Source organism: Calliopsis andreniformis, chromosome 4 (assembly GCF_051401765.1).
Source record: "Calliopsis andreniformis isolate RMS-2024a chromosome 4, iyCalAndr_principal, whole genome shotgun sequence".
Classification (NCBI taxonomy): domain Eukaryota; kingdom Metazoa; phylum Arthropoda; class Insecta; order Hymenoptera; family Andrenidae; genus Calliopsis; species Calliopsis andreniformis.
The window spans coordinates 12,038,869-12,064,481 of NC_135065.1; the positions used below are offsets into that span (position 1 = coordinate 12,038,869).

The window sequence follows — 25,613 nt, forward strand, 5'->3', positions numbered from 1 at the left end:
AGGAAATGGAAAAATTTTATGCACGAACCTAGGAGCTGCCAGGCCATTTTGCATGTAAAATACTATGGCAGAAGCGTCTGTTTCCATTTCACTCTTCCTGACATTCTGGTGTGCTTTATGATAGTGCTGATTCCCTTTGAGTCGTCTGAGCTCAAGGATGACGACGGTTATTGATGATTAGTGTTCTTTAAGAGCAAGCTAGAAGAAGTTGACTCAGTTTGAGAGTTCCCTAGAATAGTCTCCTAATTTTGGTTTGATATTTGTTTCTTTTTAACGGGTTTCAAGGGAAGCACGTAACAGCGCAGAAACGGAGCCCAGTTTCTTTTTCTTGCGCCCAGGCGGGGGAATTCCAAGTAACGAAGCTGGGACTTTCCTCGTTTCTCCGAGTAAGTACAGAGAATCGTGTCAAGCGTGCATCGCACGACAATCGCGAAGCGTGAGTCATCCACGCTTTCGATTAGGCCCTCCGCCCAGACAAGCCTCGCACCATGATTATTAATGTTTCTCGGGAGCGGACACAAACAACCACTGGGCAAGCCTTACGCCAGTTCTTTGCGACGAGAATGAAATCCTCGTCTCTCGAGGAAAATTATGTGAAGCATAAGACCACAGAAATTTCAATCCAGAGGTGTCTAATGTCCTTCCCAGATGGAGATGCAAATTCAATAAAGTATCTGTGTTTCTGTTTATGAGAAGAACGAGAAAAGTTCGTGGAAAATTGTCGTCCTTCGCGTTCTCTTTCTCTATGCTCATTTTCTTCGTGTAATCATAATTAACCTGAATCATCTCGAGATCAAGATGCCCACGCTCGCCGACTGAGCGACGCCGCTGGATCATTACAAAAGGGAAGATAAGCGAAACATGCAGATTACGTTTTTTATCGCAGTCCTCGCGAGATCGCCAGAGGCTATGACAATTACCGCGAGAGGCTTAGCTACTTCGCTGTTTTCTGGGGCAAAAGTCGAAGATATTGTCAGATTTCGAGGAATTCAGCGACGCGGTTTATCGACGACCCAGTTTTCTTCGACTCTAATTTTCAGTTGGCCATTACTTGGTCGCGATAAGAGAAAATGATACATTAAGATCCTAGAAACCTTAACGAGATTCAAGGCTACCATTTCAAGCTCGTCTCGATGATTAACAAACTCCTCCAGGCTCTTAGTATCTTTCCATTTTTACGAGCAACGAAAGAAACCTCACCTCCTTGAATTATTGCGTGTTAAGGGAAGGCTAGAAGCTTGAACATCCGAAACTGAAAGTCTGTCCATGGATCGCTATGCCACGAGATCCCCCGCCTTTGTAATTAACTGCCGTAATTCATCTGGTCGTGTAAGAATAATGAGCGACGCCGTGGAACGAAACGTCGCTCCTTCAGCTGATTAATTCGTAAGTTAAATATCCTCATGGGGGTTCGGTCGTCTCGAGACAAAAGGATGATGAATACGAATCACCTGGCAAGAGGTAAATGATAAACTACCCTGATGAACTACTGTTTCGAGCCCTTTGAGAGACTAGGGGTGAGTGAAGCTCTGAACCATGGAAGTTTTTGAAATTTAGTAGCACAGGAATTTCCAAATATTTCTGGCCAAAATTTCACGCTACTTATAAAGCTTAATCAATATTCCCTAGTTCCTTATTAACGCTGTTCCACAGACCCCCTTGTAATTAATCTTCCCGTAGATCGTGCGGCTTATTCTTGCGCGCTACTCGCGCGTCCGCGTCGCACGACGTAGTAATAGAGTCCGGAAGTAATTAATCTTGCAGGTAGACGTTCCCTCGCGGTAGAAATTAATTATCTTCAGCGGCGCGTCTTCATCGAATCGCGTGCCGCCTGCAATTCGCGACATTGTCTCTGTTAATGCTCGAATCATGTAAATCGCTGACGAAATCGATCCGTGGGGGGTTCTTTTAATCGATCCTAATCGGCTTGAATCCGCTGACAATTGCAGTCACTACCGCTCCTTTGATTCTTCGATCTTGAAAATGTCGACGGTGAATAATTGCAGCGATGGATGCGTTCGTATTTAAACGAGAAAAATGAAAAGTATAAACGGAGTCTGAGGAATCGCTGCACCTACCAGGCGAGGACACTTAAGGCTATCGATCCCTCTTTCGCCTCGATCAAAGTCGTCACTGATAAACCGTGGAAAGAGTACACAAGTGCGCGTGTGGGTTTCGGTATGCGCCGTGAAATTAGTCGGCTATTTGTCATCCTCGCGCTATATTTCGTGCTCATGAATATTCGATCGAGACGGACCAGCGACGAGCTACGAACCGAGATCCAGCAATGATATACCTTCAGCCTCCTGGCTAATCGAACGCTTCCAGCCTTTATAAATATCCTGTCGCGTGGGTCGCGTTACTTTCGAGCTCACGGCTCATTTGGCTTCCTAAGTCATGTCTGGTTTGAGTCTGGGGATACTGTGGTCGATGTGGCTCTTCTCTTCGTGAGGATTTTTCGTCGTCAGATTTGTCTACATTATCTACATGTATACTACTGAAAACCTCAATGTTATCAATGTTCTAATCACCAAAGATTCAAATGTAGTCTAGAATAGCTCTTAATAAAGAAGACTTCCAGTATAATTAGATGCTCCCTGAGGCCCAAAGTCGAGCAAAATTGGGACCCAACAAGGCGATTTCCGCCATTCAGTAAGGAAGAAGGGTGTTTAGGTGTAATCGTCGGAAACATCAATTCTCGTTGAGGCGTAGGAGACGCATACCAACACCCACCCACTCGGCTCAATCGTTCGAACGCTTGCAAATGAATAGCTATATAGGTGTGTGTAAGGTCAGGGCGCAGCGAGGATCACGGTACGCCCCTGACACAGTCACTCCACTAGACAGACGCCACTTCCTCCCATTATTTCGATATTGTACTTTTTTATTCATCCTGAAGTGTGTCCTTCGAGGAGGACGTTCTACACTGAAAGGAACTTAACAGAGTCCAGAAGAAGTTCGTTCTCGGGTCGAAACGATGTTGATGAGGATAGGAAAACGTTGTTTCAAGAAAGTGGGATAGTCACCGAGTAGATAGTTCCCCAGTAACCTCACGATTAGATCAGATAAGCTGGAAGCTTGTCGAAGTAGTTCCTGCTATGTTAGATGCACGAGATTAGTGGTGGGTGTAGTGAGAATTGATGGTCTTCGGAAATTCTATAGACTCAGTGAGCTGTTCTAAAATAGATTAACGAGTACAAATTTGCATTGAAGCGCACGGTGGTTGAGCTTCTGAAACTTCGAGAATGTGGCTCGCTTTTAGGTCAGAAGGCACCAGGTTGCCATGTAGGAACCAGAGTGAACATTTTCACAGGATGATACGGCGAGGTGTGGCGCCTGAACACCATGGTAAATTTATTAGCATTTCAATGGAAATGGAGCCACTGGTACCAGTTTAGCCCATCACCATGAATCAACTTTGATAAATATATAAATAATTTATCTATCAGCATACAATGAAGCACGCATGCCAGAGGCTCACGGTAGTGAGACTAAGAAATATGAATAATTGGTAAGAAAAGGCTACTCCTAGTTGATTAGCGACTTCACGCAATCGTTTCATCGGATTAACCGATGATAATCACACTTATGTTTCAATCTATTATCTCCTTTGATCAGTACGTCTACAATCTCACCGAGATAAGCTATCATCATCGATATTATCCGATTTCCAATCGCTAAACGGTCTCCATTTCCTCGTAAAAAAGTAACGACTATACTTTTTCTGAGGATACAAAGTTAATACAAAGATATGGTACGATTAACCTCGATAAGGGAGCTCCTTTTCCTGGATTTTGGCAGAGGATCAAAGTTTCGAATTGAACCGCGAATGAGGTGCGGAAAGAATCGAGCTTTTATGGGATATCGTAACTCACCGAGAGACGAGGATCTCTGTACGGTGGTCCCCTTTTTCGCCAGAGTCAAACCGAGACGTAATCCTCTTCCGAAGGGGGTTGCCAGGATCGTTACGAGGCAGACGAAGGAGAAAAAGACGAAAGAAGGAAGAAAGAGTGGCTCTGGAGAGGCGTGCAACGGTACAAGCTTTATATCCCGCATAAACATTCCTGTCGTAAACGTCGGCTGTTTCGGCTGACGGAAGCAGCTGATATTTATGCGCGAACGCGACTTAATTGTTACAAACAAGCGTGGCAGGGCGACACGTAGACTCTTAATGAGGGTCTGAAAGTTGCATCGTGAATTTCTTCTTTTTTTTTGGACTCCTGGTGCTTACAGATTATTCCGCTGAGCCTCCAGAGGGGATGGGTAGCATCACCATGGTCTGTAATATCGAATTTATAAAAGACAATTGTATTTTTATACCCTTTGTGTTTGTCTAGTCAAAGATGACCATTGGTCAAGGATGACCATTGGTCAAGGATGACCATTGGTCAAGGATGACCATTGGTCAAGGATGACCAATGGTCAAGGATGGCCAATGGTCAAGGATAGCCAATGGTCAAGCTGGGCAGTGTCCAAGGGATAGTCCAGTGTCCAAGAGGTAGTCCACTGTCCAAGGGGTAGTCCAGGGTCCCTGAAGTCCCTCCAGAGGATCGCCAGGACGATCCACACCCTCCAGAGGCTCCGGAGCGAGTGAGAAATTCGATGACTTTCAAGAGTATATATACTTTCCGATCAGAAGAGGGGGGACCAATGAGACAAGTCTTTCCACTCTGTCATTCACTCATTCTTAATTCTAACCAAGATTAATCTACGGAAAATGGCTATTTCCCATAAAATAATCGTCTCGACAAGAATATCTACTAATATCTCCGTCCAGAAAGATTGTATTCTTTCTCCAATATTTAATTATTAATTACATTTGTAATGAAAATACTTACATAGGAAGACTCTACGCATCCCTTGGAAGGATTCCAGCTAAACTGAAAGTAATGAACGACAGGTTCACGATTCAGGCGAACATCTAATGAAGTACCTTTCTCAGAAGGGTATTTCCGTCTTCCCACAAACTGGGAACACGCTCAGCATCCACAAAGTTGCGAACGGTTGCTCGAGGTGCCAGGCTCAGAAGGCTAGGAACGCAGGAAACTTAGTTGGGAAGCTTGGCTAAGTGGCAGCGAGATATTCAGCAGAATAAATCACACCACCTTCGTAAATCTCTCCCTGTGGCCGGGTATCGGACTATTATTAATAGCAACACGTCTTGTTACTTCGACGACTGTACGACGCGCGTTATTTATGGCACTAACGCCGTAAAACCACCGTACGAACGTCCAGCTAAAGGGATTTCTCGTTCGCCTCTCTGGCTACAGATCCACGATCAACCGATTCACAATTTTCGGCGTGGAAAACGCGACCTTTTTCGCGTCCTGAGTATCACGAGGCTAATTGCGCTTTTTCATACCACTGTTGCGTAACACGCAACAATTGAACGAGATCATAAATTATGACAACGTTACGAGCAATTTCAGCAAGTTTACGGTTCGCCCAGATCGAGGCCAGCCATCAATTTCGTGTTCGCGGAACGCGTTCTAATTGCAAGACAAACATGCCGCGTTCGAGACAAATAATGCTGCACTGTGTTCATTGATTCCTGTGACTCAGAACGAGCAACTGAAGCTTATAAAGTTTTGATGGTCGATACGAAATTTGATCGAAAGCAGAGCCCTTGGCTCGTGAGCTAAGAAACTTTAATTCAGGATTCTTGAAAATTTCCTTAAGTTTCTCTATCCAAGTCCCAATGGTTATTACTTGAGATGGGATTCCAGAAACAGAGGAACGTTTCAAGAAAGAGAAGGCTTCTCAAAAGCAGTTTGATTCCCCAAAAAAGTGTGTCACTCCGAATGACAATGTTCCCTGACTCTCCCTCTCTCAGGGATTGTGAAACATTATTTATAACCTTGCCAGAGGATGCTGCTCGAGGCGCAGAGGCATAAAGGTATAATGATAGCAACGGCGAAGCGGCGTTCATTGTTGCAGCAACAACACTTTTGTCGCTGGAAGGCAGCCACGTGTCCTTGCACCACGCGACCCGACACGGAGAAGAAAGTGCAGAGATTCGGCACGGGAAGTGTTAACCTTAATCACGAGCTTTCAGCCACCCACCAAGCTGGCCTAATTACGAGGACGAGTGACCGACACTGGATCTCTCTTTTTCATCGGTGACGAAGGAATTTCCTCAGATGATGGTTCGTTTATTAATTTCGACAGAAATCATCGGTAGAAGGGAATTGATGATCATCGAGGCTCTTTGAGAGGCTAATAAAGGTGCCTTCAGAGCTGGAGCCGTGAACTTTCGTCGAGTCGTGGTGGTCGTTTTGTTGACTCGTCGCAAGTGTGAATCAGCGAAGATGCGACGAAGAGGAAAAGCAAACATGCGGGATTTAAGAGTATTAACCTCAATCACGAGCTTTTCTACACCCACTACGGTGACCTAATTACATCAATCGACGAATGATACGACGATGTATGTCTTCGTTATTACGATCAGACATCATCTGCGTTATCCTTGAATATCCTAAATTCTTAACTCAGTAATTAATCACACAGTTCTGGGAAGTATTAATCAAAATATACTGTAATAATAAATAATATATATTAGACGATAGGTCTACTTTATATCTCATCATTGGCTAAACTCTTCTGCGTTTCACGAACGAACACAGCGGTTACATAACATCGGTTTCAAGGTCGATTCCTCGCGCCGATGTTACGCTTCGCGTCGACGCTCATTAGCGCCCGGAGAACAAAGGCGGACAGCAAAGTTCAGACAATCGTTTCCGGTCTGTCCCATGGTTCAGCGCCAGCCTTTTGTCTGCTTTACTACCAGCAATTTATTACCGAATCATGGGGCATTGCTGATGGCTAAACAGGTCTGGATAGACTCCACGCTGAAGAGTGAACATTTGCGCGCTCCGAAGTTCCTTTTTTAATCATTTAAATTCAAACTTTCCTATACGCCATCCACTTACTCCGAAATCGTACCAAGAACAATGCTTCTATTCATCCACTTCGGTCATGAATAATTGAATTCGAATGGCAGAGCTGAAATCCTAACAGGACTGGTTTTATCGAGAGGATCTGGAGCCGCCAAGCGCGTGCTGCAGTGCCCTTCGGTGATTCTATTAATCTATTTGATTCGCCGGCAATCGAGTTAACACCAGTTCGCGGCAGCTGCACCCTTTGTTCTTCAGCGCATTCCATCGTCGGATCTGCACGTGCGACTCTCGCACCGCGGCAGAAGCGGCCGCGGAATGGGGTCAGAAACGAGAAAAATCGTCGCTTTTATGTACCGACGCGAGAAATCTCGTCACGTCCTCTTGCCTCTGTCAGCCAGCCTCGCGGTAGACAATTACCTAGTTACTGTATATCCTAGCACAGTTACACGTGTATCGAGGTTTCCCCAGTCACAATTTCGATCGTATGCACATAATTTTGAGCTTCGACGCAAGTCCTTGCATGTGATTTGATTGATCGACGAGTGGCGTGACAGAATGCTGCGAGGATGGATTCTTTGCTGTGTTAGTCGACCTCGATGGCTGTCCCATCTTCGATTGAAATCAGAAATATAGCAACTGTGATTCAGGATCCATTATTGAGGGTTCTTGAAAAAGGTGCATCAGCCTTATTCCAAAAAATCTAGAAAGCTTCTTGATACTATTTTCGTAAGTTTCTCTTCTCTTGTTCTCTTCTTCCTTGATGTGAATCCTCTACCAAGAGATGAGTGATGGAAACGACAGTCGAGAATAAGCAGGTGGGAGGAAAGAGTGCTCGTTGGGCAGAAACACCGACGGTCGAGTGACAATCACTTAATAACTATAAAATTATGTATTTATTGCACAAGCGGGTGAGCACCGATAGGACGTGGCTTCAAAGACCTTTAACTGACTAAATGGCACCTCGTATTAGCCCACTTTGCGCCACCTTTAAACGTCGTAAACGTCCATTAGATATTACGCACGTAATACGGTATCCGAGGACGTGGGCAGAGAATGCGCGACGTGCCTCTGCATTGTCTATAAGACGTGCCATCGTTTCGTTGTCGGTCCGCGGGTATCGACTATTTATGGTCCATTGGGATCTCGATCATTTGGAGAGATCGACGCTCCACAGGTGTGAATGACGTCGCGGCAGATTCCACTTATGGAATCTTCAATTTCCCCTTTCTAATCTCTTCGTTACATAAAAGCATCCAGTAATCGAGGTTGCTCAAAACACCTCGATCGATGATACACACTCGATATAAGCAATAAATTGAGCTCGATTTTGAGGTATTTCGTAAAGACAAAAGTACTTCATTTCCAATGCACTTTCTCGTTGCTTCTCTGCGTTATTTGCAGAGAATTTATGCAAAAAAACGATGCACGGATCGCGAAGAATATGTCTCCAGGCATAAGCAAAGCGCATTCCTCCACGGTAGCACGCAATTATCGCGATAATTATCTTCGATAATAATAGCTACAGAGAAGTTATTTTGCAGGTACTACGTCTGCTTTGATATATCTTCAATGAGCGACGAGTTTACGATATTCCATTCGACCTCCATCGACCACGTCGATTTCTTGCACCTCCAACGAAGTCTCTCTCGCAGTGAAACGCGCGAAATGTCCCAGAACAAGTGGCCCGCGATCGTAAAGTTTCTTTTTTCCACCGAGAAGACATTTTATTTCGCCGCAATTAATTTCACCGCAAATTGATCGTCGTTCGGCGCCTAATTTGATCGTTAAATTTAATTGCGAATCGTCGCGAGTGTTGCAGAGTGTTGCGTAACCGGTCGAGGAAAGAGGCCGAAATAATCGCGGGCGTATTTCAGGGCAATCTGCGACGAGTGTCCATCTTCATCGCCGCGAATTAACATTTTTTCCAGCGGCCCGTGTGATCCGCGCTCGACAGGCCTTTGAGCAATTTTCGACGCACCGAATTGAAAATTTTGTCGCGTACGCGCGCCCGTAATTGAACCGTCGCGACGTCTCTTCGCAGTCTGCTTTCGTGCCCTCGATATGGAGCTGCTCGTTCCGCGCCGCTTATTAACTTCAAATCGACCCGAACGAATCCATGCATAGCGCCGAAGGATAACTCGGTATGCACGGATTTAATACTGAAATACTCGAGAATTTTAGTTGCAGAAAATTTCAAAGCTACAATACTTGAACAATTTCTTTCTCCAGCGTATAATAAAACAGATCTGTGGCCGATAAAAACGTGTAAAAAAATTCTAGGTAATGGAGACGGCGTTTTCCTGGGCGATGGCACGACAAATAAACAGTGCTCGATGCAGCAGCGTATCGAAACGTGGAATTCACGATTGGATCGGTCCGGTTGGGCAACCGGTAGGAGAACGGTAGTCGCGGCTCGAATTTCACGACTATAAAGAGCCAGGATAAAAGCAACGTGACCGCGGCTCGGCGTCGCGCGGCGAGCAAAATAAACCATTTTTACGATCGCGAGCCTGTCGACGCCGCGAGGACGAAGTACGCGTTACAGTATTTGCAGTATGCGCAAAAAGGAAGAGGAAAAGCCGAGATTGGACAGAGTGCATCGCGAGAGGGTTGAAGGAAGAGCCAAGGGTAACCATCGATGTCTACTAGCCTTCATACGACGATTCTGTAGCCTCCACCAGCGCCAGATGCACTTGCAATTATTGTTGTATTTTCCCTACATTGCTTTCAATTTCCACTGTTTTCCGTCGCCCCCAGGCTTTATCTTCCATGGAATCGTTAAAACTCGCTCGATGCAAATAAAGCGAACGATTTTTCGCGATGTCGACTCGATTCTGAAATCTGACTTGCTAATTCGCGGGCCCGCTGCGCACGCACTACTTCCACCGACCGTCCTGCTCGATGGCCGTGCTGGTGCTTTGCAAGTCTAATTCTGAAGCGAGCACCACCTTCCTTTCCAGCTATTAATTGCGATCCTCTCGTTACTCTCGCGTCTCTGGTCACTGGAGATGGTCGCTGCTCCTTTGACCACTGATTCCTTCGATCTGTCTCCTTTGTCAGTCTCCCACTTCGGTGACTGATGATGCCTACTCTTTTTCCTCAGACAATTCAATTCAGTTCGGAAGTAATTCCAGTCTCGCTGCGGCGTGGAGTTTCTGCGGGTATTTCTTCTTTACAGAAAGCCTAGGAAAATAATCCAGACTTATTATTCTTGGAATCTAGTCTCTGTTCCGGCGATCGACAAATAATCAAGCCGTATCCCTTTGTGCGACCGCCTGACGTCTTGGATATTCGCGGCAAGTAAATGTTGCAATCTCTAGAGCTCGCTTCAAGGACCCTCCTCCAGATCGTGCGTTTCAGATAGTGCACTTTATGGTGGTAATTTCGGAGTGTTCGGATATTCCCTGTACGACTGTAATTCTCTCATCGTGGAAGATTGAAGGGTAATACCTTCTCTGTTGCAGATATCATCCACTTCAGATTTTATTTCAGTGCATTTATCCTAAATCTACTGAGAGCTGTTTTTCCATAGAACGTCATCTTTCGACTGACAATTCTAGCGGTACATAGGTACTCTTATTTAAAATTAAACTTTGCGCCTCTTCTTCACTTAGAGCTCGAAAGTTCCCTCAGGCAAAAGCATGGAGGAAAGAACGAAACCGGTTGCGCGAGAAAGAGACTTAGACCAAGCTGAACGATTGTTCTGGCAGTCGTAGAAAGTATTGAGGAATCGATTGCTCGCTCAGCTTCTCGGCTGCGCATTCTTGCACGTGCGAGCGTTAAAATGCCACCGACTGGTTCTCGCTGCTCGGTTTTCTCACGCAAGAGCTTTTCACGCCCCAAAGCAGGTATCTCAATATGCAATTTGTCTTCCTTGAGAGCACCATCGTCTTCGACTGATTCCCCAAAAGGTCGAGTACCGATTCACGACTCGAAGACGTCTGCGCAATGTATCGCGATCTTATCTCGTTTCTATTTAATTCTACAGTTGTTAGCCAAGTAAGGCTAATGAAATTTCAAAGGGACGTCCCTGTTTGACGCACAGGAGTCGTGGGAATATCCACGAATGGCTTCAGTCGCATTTGTAGACGCAAGGTCGATCGCGAGCGCAGATCTTTCCATTATCTTTCCCTCTGGCCTTCGACGAGTTTCGCGAGTATTCCTTCGAGACTACTTCCCCGAGATATGGAGCCCTCCTTTGCGAGGCTTGCTACAAAGTTGACAGAGTCGAGTCACCCGCCATTTCCTTCCATCGAAAGCAACAAAGGACAGGATTCCCCGTGGAGAGTGCCGCGTGGCCTCGATTTCCTCGATGAGCGTGGAATGCCAAAACAGTCTTGTAGCCGCGCCAGAAGCGCATCGCTTCCTTGATTATTTGGACTCTGGCCGCGGTTTGAACGGTGTTTCCTCCACTGTCGGTAAACACTTGTGATTGGTTCAGTCGATGGCGAGAGTATGCCGGAAGTACAAGTTCACGCGGAAAATTCAGAGATTCAGAGACTCAGGGACTTTCACGTGATTGTAGGAGTTCAGAGGGATCTCTGTGAAATTTTATTCTTTTCAATTTTCCCCCGAGATGTCAGACCCTAGATTCGCTGGGGAAAGTAGAAAAATTCTACTGTGCTGGGGTAAAAAATGGACGATGAATTTTTTATTTATCTCACGATTAACTCTTGCGTGATGGGGCGAGGGGTTCCCTCATGAAAAGAGCGAGAGCAGGCAAAATTTATCAAAGCAAATTTATCAAAATTCTATTAATAGTACCAAGACCCTGAAAGTATCAAATTTCTAACAATGAGAGCACAAGTGATACCTATATTAATTCGTTGATTGACCTCTCAATGTCTGCTCAATTAGCAGGGTCCACAAATTTTGCAATTATCCATCCCCATTGGTCTCATTTGTAGGACTTCCTACGCGAAGCGATACATTGTCATCTAATCTAGACACCAGCCCGTTTATTGCTCCCATCAATTCTGCCACAGTGGACCACGCGAAGGAACAGCCGTACCGGAAGTTCTGCCATGCGGCCCAGCGGCCCACGTGCGAAAAGTTCCCGCGTCGTGTTGCAATCGCGAGTCTGAAGAGAAGCCAGTCGTTAAGCCGCCCTTTAAATAGACGGGGCCGCCTTTTCTCGTCGTGGGACGCCGTCTATTTCAGGACTACTTCCAGCCTCGAAATAAAATCTGTGACTCAGCCCCTTTGTTTGGTGTGGGTGGCCGTGTAACCAACACAATCCCCTGTGTCGCTGCTGCGGTTACGTGTTGCACTGTCCATAACCAACGCCAGACGATGAGGAGCCCCTGACAAAGACGCTGCGAGTCTGACCAGGGACCCCTGCGGGAGCCTTATTCTACTGCCAAGTGGAAGCAAGCTGGCTGCTGTTCATTTGGGCTTCTGCGTTTGAGGATAACGCTTGCTTAACAGTTCTTCAAATTTTTAAATCTCTGAACCCTTTGAATATTCGAATTTTTGGAGCTTTGATTTTTAAACATTCAAGGTTTTAAATTTTCAAATTTAAATTTTCAAAAGTTCCTATGATTTGAAGAGCATAGAAATTCTAAATAAATTGAAGTTCGATCTCAGCTCTGCGACAGGTCGAAAAACAGACTTCTCAATCACAAATCGATTGGTTTTGCATTATCGATGAATAAATCCTTGATCCCCACGCCTACGTAGCGCCACGTTGCGAGTGATAACAATTATTCAAATTGGCTTCATGTCCGGTTCACAGAAGCCCGTTAAACTTCGCGTGTGCGTGACAACGTGCTTCGTCCACTCGTGTCCTTCCTCCAGCCAATCTCGACTTAATAAACTCGATCGCGCAAGTCGAGTTTCAAAGGCAGCTCTGCCTCTTCTTCCCAGCCTCCTTCGGCTATCTCCCTCTGCCATGGATCTGGTGTTAATTAGCGCGTCTCGCGATCGAAGCACGGACGGGCTACATCGTCAGCTTCTCCTCGCGAGCCTATCTTTCATCGACGGATGAAATCTCGCGAGCATGGAAGACCCTTGAACGCGTTCGACGTTGTACGAGATTCGAGATCATAAAACGCGGCGAGAGCTCGTAACAGGAAAGCTGCGTCGAAGATTTGCAGCGGTTTAACACGCATCGTGCTCTCGACGAGAAGCGAACAACTACAAGGGGTAATTAAAATATCAAACGCTGTCTTGGATGCATATTTTACAAAATGCATTACATGGGTATCTTTATTTTGATGCTGGATCTTTAACGAAAATTAAATTTTAGAAGAGAATGAGAAAATTAATTACTTGTATGTGGTTTTACAATTTTTATAATCACCTCGATTATTTCTATCTTGAGAATAAAGTGAAATTTAAACATCAAGGCTTTTTCCCTAGATGCTGTTCACAACTTGGTACCGCGAGATTACCGCAGGAACATTCGTTCGATAAGTTATTACACTCTAATCGGGTTGTCGAACACGTTCGCCAGGCTCTTGCCCGCGCGATGCATATGGAAATATCGAGCGAAGGCGCAGTGACCCTCCGTCGCCGGCGAAACAAGGAAAACCCGCGAAAACCGGTTAGAATGTTCGAAAAATGATAGACGAACGACACGGTTGGCATTTAATTACAATGCAGATTGTATCGGGACACGACAGGGGGATCGGTCTCGCCTCTAATCTGCATTTATACGCGTTGCAGCCTACTTTCTGAAACGCTTGTGTACCTCCATACGCACGATTTTCATGAAAACAGCAATAACATTAACTTACACGAGGCTCCAGATTTCTCTTTAACAAGGATTAATTGCGAGGATACGACGATCTCCACGGCGACTCTGTTATACAAAGAGTCGTTTCATTGATCGGTAATGGGACGTCAACTGCGCAGGAGTTAATCAACAAGGGTTTCGAGTGTCGCTGACGGCGAAGCAATGGATCGTGATTGTGAACCAGGCGTCGACGGTGTTTACCAGGGAAAATTTTTCTGTGACCCGTTCGCAACAGGTTCCGAGGGCAACTGGAGAGAAAGGCGGACCGGTATTATTGAAGGTTCGCGGCACAGCCGATCGTTGAATGAAATTTAAGTGGGTCGCGCATGAATGAAATCGTGCGTCGCTCTCTGTCTCTCGCTGCGCCTCGTGCAATCGCTTTGCTTGCACTCGGCTCGCGTGGGCGACCGGACGTGATTTAAACGATCGCGCAAATCCCTTCTCCGATCCTTTGGGCTACCCAAGGGCTGAGAGTTTTATGCTCTCAGCCCTTATCCATACCTCCAACCAGCGCAATTGAAAATAAGAAATGAGACAAAATGGTGTCTACTAATTTCGAGGACTTCAAATCGTCAACTTTTATATGAAGCTTACATGTATCTTGAGCGTCTAGGTATTCGGACATTTACTTTAATATCAGAAATACCCTTCGACGTGGGTGCCATTCCCATTTACCAAGTTCGACACGCGAGATTCGGATTGTCGCGGCTATAAATCGTATCTACAATCCGATCTCTCGTCTCCCGAGCTAAAGACCGAGTCGGCTTTCGCGGCGAGCGTCGCGATAAGCTGGCAGAAATGGCTTAATATCGTGGTACGGGGACTGCGTCCTGTTACCAAACAACCGGTTGCTGATAGTGCAACAATATTCTAGAACGGGGATAGTAGATAGTCGGTGTTGTTTATCGGTGCTGCCGACCGTCTGAATAACTCGCGAATCGAGCGTTCTGAGAAAGGAGCTCGACAAATTTATGAAAGGGAAACGTTTCGTTTGCTTAGAGTTACGTTAACTCTCGGGAAAGCCACGTTTAATTAGAGAAATAATTTACTACTTTCCCTGTTCTTGCTCCTAAGGTACATTTTTAGAAAACTTGAGTTTATGCCTCAGTAAAAGTCTGTGTGATAAAATATTCATTTTTAATGGAGATTAAATTAAAGGAACTTTACCTTTGAAACATTTAATTAATTCTATATTCAGCATTAATAAATATGATTAAATCCTACCAATAATGAACGAAACACCCTGTCTCCTGGAACGCGATTCCACGGTTTCCACGCCACTGCATCCGACACGATACGATCGAATCGAGGAATGCCAGGTATTTCCTGATTGTGAAACCGACAGTGGAAGATCCGCGAACGCGTTCCACGGGGTTCGTTAAAAGAGGAGTTATTCAGCGACCGATAGATCAAGCTATATCGACAGTACGAGCTGATTACGATGATGTAACAGCGACGAGTGGCTTCGTCGAGATCGGTAGCCGATGTTACGCGTTCCCTTGCCACCAGAGAGGAAAATAAAGTCGTAACACGAGGGAACACTCCGTGGAAGTATTTTTCCTTCGATCGTGGTTACGACAACCAGAATCGCAGAAATGGCGTTTACACTTTCGTAATCGTGGCTTGTTTTGAATACCTCTACAGTTCTGCGTAGTTCCCTGTCCTTTTTAAGAGATCTCTATGAAACCTTTTTCCCATAAAACTATTCCACTAAATCTAATGTAGAAATTCCATGGAAGAGTTCCACTTAGAGTGACTCACTCGCCAGCGACAAGTAGCAGAATGAAACACTCGCTATCGAAAATCTGCAGACGCGATGGTCTCCTGGAGTTTCGCAATCGGCTTGGATCGCCTCCGTCGTCCTTTATACAAGAGACATTTATTAAGCCACTCGTATTATCGTCAATCGCGTGCGCACGTACCAAACGGACGTCCAATTTCTCTCAGATTAATTTTCCAGACGTACCGCAATTTGCATTGCTAATGCGACTAATGGTTCTCTAGCCGAAGACGCGGCTCGATAGAACCACCGATGAAAACGTTCTCTTGCGACAGGGACTCCCTCCAATCAAACAGATGCACTCGAGTCGCGTACGAGAGTTAAAGGTTAAAAAGAACGTTATCTATCCAAAGGTAATCGGCATCGATCATCTGACGATCATTAGTGATGGAAAAAACAGACCCTCATTGTCTGTCAGCGCATGAGTGATTCCTACGCGGCAATTATCATCACTGGTAAAGAGAAAGCGAAAAGGATTGTTATATAGCGACAAGAACACGTGAGATTTTTAGAAGATTGACTTAGAATTTTTTTGGGAAAGCAAAAGGAAAAGTAGCTCTCGAGGAGGTCGACTCGCTCTGTCGTAATTAGACTGGGCAATTAAAACCAGCCATGCTTCATCGATTTCAGTACCACTTTGCATTATTAACCAGCATGCCATGTCTAATTCAATTCGTTTATTACTCTCAAAGATCTTAGGTATTTAAATTCGATATTTCTCTCTGAAGCTAAGGCCAAAAGTTGTACGTAAAGTGGAGCACGCTGCTCGATTTCGACCAAGTGTAACACCTAATTGCATTCTCATTGCACTGTCCAGCGATTCGATTAAAGGGGTGCGCCGTTAACTGCGAGATAATTCCTACGTAAGCCGCCAATTGGAGCGGCGAGCAGCGTTGACACAGAAGAAAGGTCACCGATAAAGCTTTCGGCGGTCTGTTTGCGATGCTCCATGTTGTAGCTTATCAGGACGATAGATGGTATCACGGCGGCTCGTCTTTGACGACTTTCCTCGCGCTTGTTCGACCACGGAGTGGCTCGTTGCACAACTGATTGCAGAGCCTTATTGTCCCCTTCCCTTTTGGTTCCCCCAAGCCCAGTGATATCTGATTCCTTTGAAATAAGAAAGTCCCAGTTTTTGCAAGGGAAACGAAGAACTGCCCCACTTGCAATTATTAATTTCACACGAAGCAAGGCACAAAGAAACTATTTGCAATTCACAGTGGATGTATAATAAGTTCCAAGTATTTCCAGGGAATTTATCCCGCCGCGAGTCGATTCAAAGATTCCCCATGAAATACTGTTCCCAGAGACACTGCAATATTCAGGGGTTGGAATTCGCGTTACCAAAGTGTCAATGTTCGTTCCCCCTGATTTATCTACGCTCACGCAATCGATTTATCACAGTCTCGAATCCGCCGTGACGTTTCAGCCGTGCAACAAGGGTACGATCTCCGATTTAGCAATGCGCCTCGTCTAGATTGCGTGTAATCCATAGGGAAGGGTCGTAGGTTGCGCGCAATCGGTAATCGGCTTTTTTTCGATCGACTATGGACATCAATGAAACGCCTAAGCCGCTTACGATTAATGCCGCCTCGATTCGCGTTCGCAATAAATTTCGATACGATCGGTACAAAGTGCGGCGATTGAGTGGCGGCTGTTCATTCGGCACTGATACGCGCATAGGTCACCGTGGAATGCGAGATCCCGTTTCTCTCTATACAGCAATCATTGTCCCGCAAGTTTCTCTAGTTCGTTTCTGCTGACGTCTCACTTGAGGTTGATCCAACACTTGAGAATTTACATATCGAAAATTATATAATTTATAGTTAAGTATTTAAAAGGCTGACGAGTTGAATTTTTGAAGAGTTGACTAATTGAATGATTCGAATATTTGAATAACTGAAATTTACAAAATTTGAATAATCGAAGATTTAAATATTTGAATATTTAAAAATTTGAAAATTGCAAGTTGAAGAATCCGCCAGATTGTATCAATAAAACCTGTGCAGTTTTCCTTTCTACATTTCCCAGAACCCAGCAGCGGTGCAGAGAAAATTAAAGACTCCTGATCACGCTTCGACAATCGCAGCCCGCTTAAAATCGCTAATTCCCCATTCAAAGGTGCATATAACAGAGGCGTAAATCCCTCCAATGCATCTCATACGGAAGTTCCAATTCCCTCCTGGAAAAGACTCCGAACCTCTCAGAACCTACCTAATCAAGCGTAGCCACATGCATCTGGCTGCTCACGCTCCTGCACTCGCTGGTGCACTAGAGGCAGCCGATGCAACAGGCCTGTCTGACCTCGCTGGCGACGCAACAACGGGATTCCACCGCGCCGAAATCGATCGTGAATTATTACCGAAAGATGCTATCTCGGGGATGATCCCATCGGCATGAAATCAACTTAATGGTCGCCGATGGAATGTGGGTGCATCGAGCGGTCGTGAAGGGACTTCGAGCGGGATGCACGTCGTCGGGGAAAATAGGAGACTATTATTAGCGTTTAATGCGACTGGGCATTATGCGGTAACCCCGCTGGAGGCGTCCTGCCCAGCCTCGATCCTTATAAATAATTCAACGCGGTGTCGCGAGGCGACATCTTTTATAGTTTAAGGTGAAAAAGAAGACGTGGCACCGTGGAAAATAAAAACAGTGCAGCCGTGAGTCGGCCAAGGCCGCCTGCACGCGTGGGCGGACGCGAGGAACGAGGGATACTGGATCGTTTTGCAACGATCCACGTCCGGACGACGTGATTTTCGAGCGTCACCGATCGACACCCGATCGGACCGATAGGACGTTAATCATTCCAGCCGACTGCCGCGTACGCGTGCACGTGCGTACTTCGATTTACCGTGCATCATCGACTGCGACGGCAATGGAGACTGTTACTCAACGATGCAGCGCGGAAAATTGCGGCGCCACGTCCTCCTCGAATGGCCTGGTCGTAATTAATGGACGCCATTGTCGTGCGAGAACCGTCCGTTTCTTTTATCTTCTCCCTTCGTCTCTTTGTTGCTTCGTTTCGGCGGCATCGCGATCCTGCGCACGTGTCTCCCACGATCGCTTTGTATCTCGCGGCTGATAGCGACGTTCCTCGGTCTTTCATTCTTCTGTCTCGTCGCGAGGAAAATTCTTGATCGAAGTGAACGAGGAACTGGGATTCTTTGTTGTATTGGAGCTGAGCTGATTCGACTGTAGGTCATGGCTGTGTTTCTTTGCGGTGTAGGCGAAGCTTGATGAGGGAAAACGCGGCAAGTCGATCGTTTTAATGGTACATAGCCGTCGGCCGATTCGATTTGCATAATATCGACGAGTCAGAGTCGCTGTTTCATCGAGACGTAATTACAGCAAGACACGCAGCGTATCCCCTGCGTCGATCGTCGTTTTGTCCGATTATAGACGTGCGTTCTCTACTTGCTGTGTTCGCTGTGTACAGGTAACTCTGAATACTTGATCTATCACTTAAATCGGCCTCTCCAGTGCTGTGAACGACGGTGGAATCTTTAGTACTTCATTAGGAATCGATCCAGCATGATTTTTAATTGCCCATGATTTTAAAAAGAAAATCAAGGTAGCCTCGGGAAAGTGTGCCAAAGTGTTTTCGGAATTCAAACTACTCTCTGTGTCTGAATAAATTTTTTTCGGGACCCAATATGAGCTACATTTCAAGCCTGAAGACTCCTCTTTCTAATGAGACCTTAAAAATTGACTTACGATTTTTTTTCACTGAGATATCGCGATCTGAATGAAAAGTGAGTCGCTGGCATCAGAATCACGCAGTGACCGAGAACACGAAAAAGTACTCAATCTTTGAGATACTGTAACTCAATCCAAAAAAATCGCAGAGAGGTGAGCCTGGTCTTATTCTAAAGGGCAAAGCCTCTGTTTTAACGCCACTAAAGTGAATTTGCCCGAAAAAATTTCTTGACTCCCTGACCCGCTGAGAAAGAGAGGGTGGTGTTTCCTCGAATATTCTCCAACTTCAGACGACTGTCAAGAGTTTAATAAATTTTTTTCGTGATTTCTTTTGGTGGTACATTGAAGATGGAACCCTTCCCTGTCGAACGAGACCTTGGCGAGCGCTCTGCGATTTTTTTTCGCTGATTTATCACGCTCTGAACGAAAAGTGAGCTGCCAACCCCGGAATCACCCAGTGTTCCAGAGCTCCAAAAAGTAGTCAATATTTGAGCTGCTGTAACTCCGTCAAAAAAAATCGCAGGGAAGTGAGCCTGGTCTCATTCTAAAGGGTAAAGCCTCTACTTTTACACCCCTGAATTGAACTTGTTCGAAAAAATTTCTCCACTTCTCGACACGCCGAAAGAGAGAGAGTAGTTTTTCCCAAAATGTTTGCCAACTTCAGATGACTCTCAGGAACTTGATAAATTTTTTCCGCGACTTCTATTGGAGGGAAGTTGAAGACGGAACCCTCCCCTGTCGAATGAGACCTTCGCGAGCGCTCTGCGATTTTTTTTCGCCGAGTTATGGCCGTCTGACTGAAAAATGAGCAGCTGACCTCAAAATCACACAGTGGTCCAGGGCCCGAAAAAATAGGCAATCTTTGAGCTGCAGTAACTCCGTTAAAAAAAATCGCAGGGAAGTGAGCCTGGTCTCATACGAAAGGACAAAGCCTCTGCTTTAACACCCCTGAATTGAACTTGTTCGAAAAAATTTCTCCGCATCACGACACGCCGAAAGAGAGAGAGTAGTTTTTCCTAAAATGTTTTCCAACTTTAGATGACTCTCAGGAACTTGATAAATTTTTTTCGCGACTTCTATTGGAGGGAAGTTGAAGACAGAACCCTCCCCTGTCGAATGAGACCTTAGCGAGCTCTCTGCGATTTTTTTTCGCCGAGTTATGGCGGTCTGACTGAAAAATGAGCAGCTGACCTCAAAATCACACAGTGGTCCAGGGCCCGAAAAAATAGGCAATCTTTGAGCTGCTGTAACTCCGTCAAAAAAAATCGCAGGGAGGTCAGCCTGGTCTCATTCTAAAGGGCAAAGCTTCTACTGTAACGCCTCTTAGTTGATCTTGTTCGAAAAAAATCTTTGACTTCACGTCCCGCCGAGAAAGAGACAGTGGTTCTTCCCCGAAAGTTTTCCAACTACAGTCAACTATCAGGAACTTGATAAATTTTTTTCGCGACTTTTTCTGAATTGAGATTGAAGCTTGAACCCTCCTCTTTCGAATGAGACCTTGGCGAACGCTCTGCGATTTTTTTTCACCGAGATATGACGCTCAGAATGAAAAATGAGCCTCCAGCCTCGGAATCGACTAGTGTTTCAGGGCCCGAAAAAGTAGTCAATCTTTGAGGTGTTGTAACTCCGTCAAAAAAAATCGCAGGGAGGTCAGCCTGGTCTCATTCTAAAGGGCAAAGCCTCTACTTTAACACCCCTGAATTGAACTTGTTCGAAAAAATTTCTCCGGCCTTCGACACGCAAAGAGAGAAAGGATAGTTTTCCTCCGAATATGTCCCAAAGCCAAATGGCTCTCCAGGACATGATAATTTCTTTTTCACAGTGACACAGTAGACATAACATCAAGCTTATAATGACGCGATACTGTAACCTCATGTGATCGTAAAAAGTCTGCACCGATCTACAGTCACGCCTCAAAGACACGACCGTCTGCACCGCGTCAGTTCGCGACGAGTCAATCGTCTGACGTTGAAATCGCGAGCCGAAGCGTGAACGTGTAACTCGATACGCTCCAGCTTCGCGCTCGTTATCTGCGAGACGATCTCAAAGCATTGTGCCAGCGAATACGCAAACAAATCGGTTAGATTGCCGTCTGGAACCGTCGACGAGGGTAAGATACAGGCGTGACGCTCGATACTCCTATCGTCCCCCGTTAATGGAATCTCGATCTCGATAAGAACCACACGAAAGCTCGATCGCCTGTTTGGAGGGGATAAGAGTGCCGCGGCGTTAAGGCGTTTATTCCTGGCCACAAACGCGAAACGCCCTGATAAGCCCCGAAGAGAACGACACCCAGCTAATGTTAAGCAAAATATAGTTCCTCGTGCAAAGGTGAAAGGAAACTAGACTTAAGCTTATAAGGAATGGAACCGGTTTGAATTCATTTTGAACCGCGATGGAAGCGCGTTTTCCTGCTACATACGCTTCGACGATGAACGAGGCATCCGCGCGATGCAACGAGCTGCATTCGCAAGGAGAGCGATAATGTAATTACAAGGAGAAAAAATGTGTAACGAGGATTGCCGGAATTCTTGGCAGAATGGGGAAATCGAAACGTGGAAAGAATGTTTTTTAATGGCGAATTATGTTTTCAGCGGGATAGTAGTAGATTAAGTAGATTATGTAGGTACTAAGGTTTCAGCACCTTTTACATTTAGTTGGTATGATGCCAGTATTAGAACATAATTCTAATTCTCAGTTTTTCAGTAATTCTATGATGTCTTGCACAAGAGATATTAAAAGTGAAATATATAGTATAAATATTGTGATCCTGGGAATGCTCTGATTTCGAGAACTAATAACGTTCCAGACTAAATCAAAAGTTAGACGCCATCTTTGTTAACTAGTGCATATCCTATTGACTATTAAGTTCAATTTTTCTTTAAAAAATTTGCTCTATACTCTACTGAATCTACTAATTCCAACGCAAAGCTATCCCTCTATCATTTGTACCACGAATTTCAATACACTCCTCAAATGAACTCCCTATTTCGAGCTTAAATTTCAATATAAAGCAACAATGAAACAGCGCGCGCTTTCGTCCGCCATGTTCGAGTAACTCAACAAAGTTAAACACATACCAATCGACTCCTGCAGTCCAAGGAAGCATCGTGTTTCGCGCCTCGTCAAAGCTTCACGTTTTTCGTCACCGCAGTCGTCTGCATTTCCCACCAATCTTCACTGTTATCACCTTTTCCACTGTCAAATCATCTCAAAAACCACGCGACACACAACCAAACAGTGACAATCCTGCGACGTAACTGTTGCTCCCCGCGGACGTTCGCAAAAGTAATCGAAATAGTCTTGCGCATGCGCCATGCCCGCGAAGATCTAGTTCCCACGGTCGTCAATAAAACGATCGAATTTTGTCCCGACGCGCGTTGAAAACTCGTCCCACCCAATCCACGTGCGTGTTACAAATCGTGAACGAACGAGTCTCTCACCGCGAGGAAGTTACATCACGCTCGAAAGGTCACTGGTCGGATCACGACGTTCACCACCACGATTCACCCACGTGCCTTCTTCGCGACGGTAAAGAGTGTTTTGTTTTGGTTAAGGTGCACGCTTTGCAAGTGTGCTGCAGCACTACTGTCCCTATTCAGAGCTGTCTTGTTCGCCGTACCTGTCAGTAGAAAACGTGTTTACGTTTTCGACAGGCTGAGGCGACTGAAAGGTCCCCTATCTGCGACTGAAGGCAGGGTCCAATTACACATACGTATGTTTCAAGGTTAAACAATTGCATCGAGTCACTGATAAACTGACAGGATTTAGGAACACTATTTTTCGACAAATTTAAAGATTACTATACTACTTATTATTGTTTATGATTCAGAGAATGTCTCTATGATTACTATTATATTATTGGTTAATATTGCTATCGGTGAAGCCTATGTTACAGATTCTAATGTAACCCTATTTTTCAATACGCGCATGCTCCACCATCTGTTCGTGTTCTTTTTCTGAATACGTATTGAATGCTATCAACTGCAGCTTCAGTCGCGTATAGGTAACCTCACCTTTAAACTGCCGCAATAAACACAGAAGAGAAACACTGAAATTACCTCGAACGATTCTCGTAAATGTTCAGCGATAACTGGCCACGAATGAGGCACGGGACGAGGGAACTGGCGCGGCTGCGCTACAGGTTGCTGTCCACGCTCGGCCTTCTCGATCTCTCGAAGCGTCTCGAACCTTTTCAAATCCCCGCGCCCACGTTCACGTCGTTGCCTTCTCGATTTCAAGCAGGGCTGCTTGTGGAAAATCGGCGCGCAAGTGAGCGCGAACCTTGCGTGGCGTCCAACAGCGCACTTCGAACTCTGTGCCACTCGCGAGACGATTCTCGTGGAGGAAAAAGAAACTCGAGCACTCCGTCACGGGAAGAAGTCATTCTGTATTAGATTTCTGTTCCGAGACTCGAATTGCAGCACACTGTGATCACGTACGACCTTCGATGTGGTGTGACGACAAGGTGAGAATTCGGTCGCGCGACTGCCGCAATAAGCGCCACTGGCGCCATCTTGTGGCGCCAATTTTAAATAGCGGTGTGTCGCTAGCGATGCTGTTACGAAATGATCGGGCGTCCTTTTTGCGTGTGAGCATTATTATTATTATTACTACTATTATTGTTATTAATTAGTAATAGGGATAGCGTTAGCACCGAGTAGAGACCGAGTAGACTTAATTGTCAGACGATAGCCACGCGAATAGCTCTATTTTGGTTAGACTGTCTGATCGACGTGATGTATTCTACTGCACGCCTACGTAAACGTGTATAGTGCGCCTAGGAAACAAGAGATGCGAGCACGTAGGGAGAGCCTTTGGCCCCCGCGCATTAGCATACGCTAAGGAGTGTACAGGAAATGCCGACGCTTCATGCAGACTTTTTCTCTATAGGTCTCGTGGAAGCCTCTGGCCTGCGTCGTTAGGAAAGTGAATGTGAATATCTTGGAACAGGGACTGGTTCTGGACTGGTAAAGAGGGACTGGTTGCAAATTTTGGTCAGAGGTACGTAGATGTGATTTTAGGTACCTATTTAAGAAATATGATTAGGTGTTTCGGAATCAGTGGTATAAGTAGTTATTTTTTTCACGTAGAATTACTATCTTGATTCTTATACCATTGGTTTTGAAACACCCTGTAGTTTTCAAGATCTTTGAATACCCTGTAGAATAATTTTTACTAAGAATATAACACCCAGTCACTATTGCATACAATTAACGAGGTTTACTAAAGCTCTGACGCGTCAATAGATCAAGGAACATAATCGTGTCGGTTGCAAAACTTCATTATTCATCGAGATGAAATATAAGACGTCCTCTCGTCGGGTTTTTACAATACTAATAGATTGAATAAGGAAGCTATGTAAATTTTAATTGAAGTGATGCAATCGAATACAATGTTTTCAAATGTAAGCAAGAAAATTGCAATGGTTGATGAATTATGCCTGTGCAAACGTTACACATGATCGTATGCAATTGTTTGAGGATTATAAATGCATAATTTAAGAGGACTATTATACGTATTTCTTTGAATCACTGGGCGCGAACAGGCTGGTCTTGTAATTCCACGTTCGACGCTACTTTTACACGGAAACGCTTCTGCAATTACAACCGCACTCTCACAGTATAATGATCCGTCATTTGCGCTGGCAAATGACCGCTTGGCGAACTTAAAAGCGCCTCTGGGTTAAATTATTCTCTCGTTAAACATTTTCCAAGATAAGCCATGGGTATGGTCTATAAACACTGTAATATTGCTGGGCTTACTACAAAGTTACCCTTCAGGCTCTTTCCCATTCCTCGAGTATCATTTTCTTCACATTCTTTTACTCCTTGGTATCCCTTCAGCGTAATTAATTCTACGATATTCAAAGAAAAATCGGTTCTCTCTTTTCAAACGACATTTATCTCTGAACTCCTACCACTGCCAGAGCCTTGCTTCCCAGCCTCATTTTCTACCATAATAGAGGCGTAAGAACTCTATCCACCGTATAAGTGCTCCTATTTCCTAACAAATTAGATCTCTCAGTTTGATTTGTGAACCCCGTCGGCGCGGCATGTCCGACAACCAGCGATTTATATCTCGTGTCTCGTTGCCTTGTTACGCAGCTATCTCCTATACCCATAGAACCGCGTAATCGATTCAATCATCCATCGTGATTTGTTGCGCGAGACCCAAGTGATCTTCGATGTCATTTCCTTCGGTCTCCACAGTGTCATCTTTTAGAACCGGTTTCAACTTTTCGCGCTCGTAAAGCTCAGTTCTGATCGATAGCAGCGGCCTTCCCCATTCGACTGCAGCTTTCCTTCTCCAAGAACCTTCGATCTCGACTTTTAGACGTCCGCTATCGCTGCACCTCATCCCTGGAGAACGTTCGTTACACGGACATACAGATTCCTCGACAGTAAGGAAGTCATTCGAACAGGAATTTCTCGGGGTTGCTTTCAGGAAACATTCCCAGGAGGATCGACACACGTTTTATGGGTCACGGAAGCCTGCTTCA

At 45.3% G+C, this 25,613-nt stretch overlaps 1 protein-coding gene and 1 long non-coding RNA gene across 6 annotated transcripts in view; one reads left to right on the plus strand and one right to left on the minus strand.

The window, feature by feature from the left end:
• Sarm (sterile alpha and armadillo motif) overlaps window positions 1-25,613 on the minus strand; it is a 79,123-nt gene that overhangs the window by 47,396 nt on the left and 6,114 nt on the right. Inside the window, exon 1 of one of the 3 annotated variants that reach the window (XM_076377294.1) lies at window positions 22,192-22,276. The exons of 1 other annotated variant lie outside the window; for it this stretch is intronic. The gene's annotated coding sequence lies outside the window, so the exon portion shown is untranslated. Of the gene's footprint in view, window positions 1-22,191; window positions 22,277-25,613 lie in introns of those variants that run through there. One more of the 3 variants, XM_076377295.1, reaches the window with a different exon arrangement.
• Window positions 24,005-25,613, plus strand: part of LOC143178567 (uncharacterized) — a 120,020-nt gene continuing 118,411 nt past the window's right edge. For all 3 annotated transcript variants that reach the window (XR_013001806.1, XR_013001807.1, XR_013001805.1), the window contains exon 1: window positions 24,005-24,115. This is a non-coding gene — a long non-coding RNA (uncharacterized LOC143178567). The remainder of the gene's footprint in view (window positions 24,116-25,613) is intronic.